The following is a 5276-nucleotide window of genomic DNA, read 5'->3' on the forward strand; positions in this document are numbered from 1 at the left end:
GCACTGTCCCTAAGCGCCGTCTGCAGTCGCGAAACCAGCGCGGCAGACGCCACTGGCTCGAATTCCCTCAGCTCCCGGAAGCGGAACCGAAGGAGGCCGGAAGTCCTCGCCGGCCTGGTATCTGACAAACGCATCGACCTCCACCGACACTGCCCCCTAATGGGCAGAAGAAAAGAGAAACCAAGGTGGCCCGATTGAGGTCGCCGGAAGGACCCTGGCGGGTGGGTTGCTTCTTGTGAATGAGCAGGTCGAGTTGATGTTCTATTCAACCCTCCAGAGAGCTGCATTTAAAATAGACCAGGCATCTAGGGGTTGGTTTTAATTACTTGTTTTTACAGCTTTTGGAAGTAGAAATCGACATACAATCATTAAATATTTAGTACTTTTTTTCTGAATCAAATTATTTTAATTTATTCTTCTGCTAATCATAAATGATTTCCATCTACAATTGTTTTTCAGGTAAGGCACAGAAGGTCAACTGAAGAAGTAGCCGCGACTTTGAACTATGGAACTAACTTGCACATTTCCGCTGTCAGATAATGGAGAGAGAGAGCCTCGCGGGGGAAGGTGCTCCTCACGGTTGGCCTTTGCAGCGGTGAATGGTAGCTTTGGCTTGCCTTCTCCAACCATGCCTTGCAGCAGCTGCTACACAGTCTCAGTCATTCCCCAAACAGGGATCTTCAATATGAGTTGTTTTTTGGCTCAGAGCTTCCAATCAGCTCAATTTTAGCTCTGTCGTTTTTAACTTGATTATTTTTTTTAGTCAGCTCTCTCAGACCACTTTCGCCCATACGTGGTAAATAATCAAATCTGGCAAAGTCTTCTATGGTAATTTGCCGGGCAGCGTGATTCATGGGGATACCTTGCTTCTTCATGCAGTTTTGCCCTCGATAACCAGGAGACTTTCCTATTTCCTATGTGGGTGTTGCTGCACTCTCTATTCTCCACTTATCTGAAAGGTTTTGATCGGTTATAAGTTTTCTGAAAACTGCTTCTGCGATAGGTGATCCACAAATGTTATCCAGGCAAACAGACCAAACAGACTGGTCTCGGGAGCCTGCGCTGCCATCTTCTCACACACAGAGATGAAAACGCATTTAGTACAAATTGATACCTTTTTACCTACACAGTATTACATGTTTCCCTACTGTCTTTCATTCAACATGATTTTGTGAATCATCCACATTATAGATCATCTTAATTGATTTCTTTTTTATTGATGGGTAGTATTCCATAGTGCATTCTACACCGTATTTTAGCAATCCATTCATCTGTTGAAAGATATTTGGGTTGTGGTAATTACATAATTTTGTGTCAACTTGATAAATAAGTGTAGGGGTGGAGCCTAGTCTGCCAATCAAGTCATAGCATGAGGATGCCTTCTTGTAGGCGTGGGCTTCACCTTCTTGTTGACAAGCCACTTAGATTTAAGCTGATGGCAGCCAGAGCCCCGGAGACCACCATTGGATCTACAAGACCTTGCACCCATCGGCCTTTGATCTTCCTGCATTCTACATCATTGCATGTGGCTGCATGAGTCTGGAGAGGGATTTATGGATTAGTACCAGACTTATAGGCTAATATTGGACTTATGGACATGATCTGAACTGAGCTGGAATATTTCCTCAATATATAATTATTCTTTGATACCAAGCTCTCTCTTGCACATGTATGAGTGTATCTGGATTTGTTTTTCTGGTCAACCTGGCCTAACACAGGGTTGTTTTCTGTTTGGAGCAATTAAAAATAATGCTTCTATGAGCATTTGTGCATTCAACTCCATGTGGACATAACTATGTGAGGGCAAGTCAAAAAGTATTGCTGCTAGGATTCTAGTTCATGTTTTGTTTGAAACAAAAAATTTCTTCCAAACAAAACTAACTGGAATGTATCTTAGTGGTCAGTTGGTACTATAGACAAATTCTCTCCACAATACACATGTGTTAGTCTTGTCTTAATGCCTTTACACATAAGAATACTTTTGTGCCGTGATTTTTTTAGTGTCTTAGAGAAGGTGATTACATTTCTGTTTAAAAATACTTATGACTGGGTCTATGATCCTAATTGAACACTTTTACCTAGTTTCGGTGTTGCCCTTTGTTACCCAGGCTGTGTGTTATAGCCCATTACGCCTTCAGAATCTTTTCTTCTGAGGCACACAACATCCGTCATAGTCCACACTAGAAGGAATGGATGTGGAAATCCCACTAAGTGAACTGAGCATTCACCTATAGCCCTATGACATAAGGCTCTGTGTTGGGCTGAGTAGTTGATAGAGAAACAAATCCAGTGGCACTCATATATGTATAAGAAAGAGATTTATATCACCAAGTAACTATGTATCAAGAAAATCCCCCGGCCCAGTCTACCTAAAGTCTATAATTCCAATCTAGTCCATAAATCCCTTTGTAGGCTCCTGCAGCCACATGCACTGATGCAGATTGTAGGAAGATCACAGGGTGGTGGGTGCAGAATCAGGAGCCAAAGACGGTGGAAACATGGCAGGACTCTGGCATTTCTCCAGGCGGCCACCAGCGTCACAGCAGGGAAGAAGGTGGAGTGGTAGAGGTAGAAGAGGTTCCTAGGGTTCTCCTATTTTTAAAACATTTTAATCATTTTATTGGGAGCTCTTACAGATATTATACCAATCCATAGTTCAATCACATCAAGCAGTATTGTACAATTGGTACCACAATCACTTTCAATACATTTTCTTTCTTCTTGAATTCCTTGATATCAGCCCCCCTTTATCTCCTCCTACCTCCACCCCATCCCCCAGGAACCCTTATTACTTTTTCCCCTATAATAGGTTTTTAAGGGTTTTTTTGTTGTTGTTGTTTTCTTTTATCCATATCTTATAGGATCAAACATATCCATTCACATACCATTCTGTTGTTCAAGTCCATCAAATGGGGTTATCCAATCACCAATTCAATCAGCTCCCTATATCCCCTTCCCTACTCCTTTCTTCCCTACCACCATGGAACCATTACTCCTGTTACTGTTTCTGAAGGGTTATCTATCTTGGCTTTCATTTACCAAGCAATCTTAAATATACAAATGAACATACACAAGTTTCACATGGCTAATGGAGTAAAACAAATAAAAACCATAATAGTAAAGAGAGGAAATATTAAAGAACTAAAGGATAGTTATGTGGCTCATCAGTGCTATCCCGATCCCTGGATTTTTCCTCCCTTCTTTGTGGCCCTTCTGAGAGGAAATGTCCGATTATCTTACAGGTGGGTTTTGGGTCTCCACTACATCCACGCCCCTTCACATAGATTTGGTTGCTTGTTTTTGAGCTTCTGATACCTCTTCCAGTTGACAACCTCATGATCACACAGGCTGGTGTGCTTCTTCCATGTGGGCTTTGTTGCTTCCCTGCTAGATGCCTGCTAGTTTTACTACAAGTCTTTAAGACCCTAGACACTATATCTTTTAATAGCTGAGGACCATCCACTTTCTTCTTCACATTTTCTTTTGCACCCATTTTATCAGGAAGGTATCATACAATGCCACATTATTAGAACAACCCATTCTTGAAATGAGGTAAGATTTAAGTAGAGGCCTAGGGTCCTCCTTATGAGAAGGTCACACCCCAAAGAGGTACCATCAGTCTGTGTGTCTTGATTGACAGCCTGGATACCATCCCCACACTTTTATACGGCTTTAAATTGACATACAATTATCTAACTACCTACGGCTGAAATTCCCTAGTGTGAGAAGAAGCAGATGAGTGTTATACCAGGAATACAGAACTGCTGGTCGTGGGACTTTGATTCCAATCTCTTACCTTGAGTTTGCCTAATCAATAGTGGGCTGGGACTCATGTGCTATTTTAATGACCTCCTTGCTTTATTATGACATGCATAGTCTGGTAGGCATGGTTTTGATGTAGTGAATAAATATTATTAAAAGTTTTGTTTTATCACTAACCCCCATTGTTTGTGTAGTGGCCAGTCACTTAAGAGATTAAACTGTACACGTTAACAATTCACATATTGTGGTTTTTAGCTGGCCTATATTTGTATAATGTCATTTTCTCAACAGTGCTTTAAATTCTATACCATTGGTTAAATTAATGACACTATCAATAGAATTATCTTATGCCCCAAGAAGAAGATGGTTAAATGTTTTCTAACATAAGATGAGAATGATGTCTCTAAAGTGAACCAGAGACATATATAAACCATAGATATATGAATGAATTTTGGGCTAGTATTTAATTCTAATTCCAGCCCAAGAACAGTAGTTCTGATGGCATAGCCCTGCTTGACGCTTGCCCTCAAGAAGAGATCACTGAAGAAATGGGTGATACAGCAAAGTGTGACAGAGAAACTAGATACAAGGAGCCATATAAGTAAGGTATCAACTAAGTCCACATGGAAGAAGCACACCAGACTGTGCGACCCACACACTCATTGCCATCAAATCAAGGCTGACCCACAGTGACCCCATGGGATTCTGGGACTGTAACTATTTATAGGAGTAGAAAGCCCAGTCTTTCTCCAGAGGAGGTGGTTCCAAACTGCTGACTGTGAGGATAGCAGTCCAACTCTTAACCACTACGCCACCAGGGCGCCTCTTAGTGATCCAAAGACTGTAAATAATGAAATTCAAATCCGAAGAAGGGAATGGTGCCCGAGCTCAAATTGTGACTACCTGGTTCACAGAAGGTTATCAATGACAGTGGAAGCCCAACATCCATTTTCAGGGTCCACACATAGGTTAAGCCTCAGGTAAATAACTCCTGATGACAGATGATGGATGCAAATAGCCTTGTTATCAGATGGAAAGCATTGTAAAGTCAACTAAGGCAGACATATTTAGATTAAAATGTAATATCTAAATTTAAAAAATGTAGTATCTTACCACGTGATCTTTTAACCCATTTTACAGTTGTCTCAGTAAAAAGAAAACAGTGAAGGGGAAACACATGGATTAAAGCTCCCTGACCACAGATTAGGGATATGAATAGCCTTGCTATCATGCACAGTGCATTGGAATGTGGATTGTTGCATAGTTAGGTTAAAATTTAACATTTGATCTTTGATCTCCCTCCTGACCTATTTTTAATTTATTCTAGATTTTACTATTTTCTTTTTGTAAGGTAGAGTTGGCGACGGAAAGAAAGAAGGCAAAGGTAGAAAATAGTTTTAGAGGTTTATGTCAGAGCTCCCGGGCAAGATTCACGGGTCCCTGATTGGGGCCAGAGAAGTAGCACCACCCAGGAGGGAGGGGAGTACAGAGAAAGGGATGAACGCATCCTGAGC

The sequence above is a fragment of the Echinops telfairi genome, unplaced genomic scaffold (assembly GCF_000313985.2).
Source record: "Echinops telfairi isolate 266 unplaced genomic scaffold, ASM31398v2 ScPeMD7_18;HRSCAF=68, whole genome shotgun sequence".
Lineage (NCBI taxonomy): Eukaryota > Metazoa > Chordata > Mammalia > Afrosoricida > Tenrecidae > Echinops > Echinops telfairi.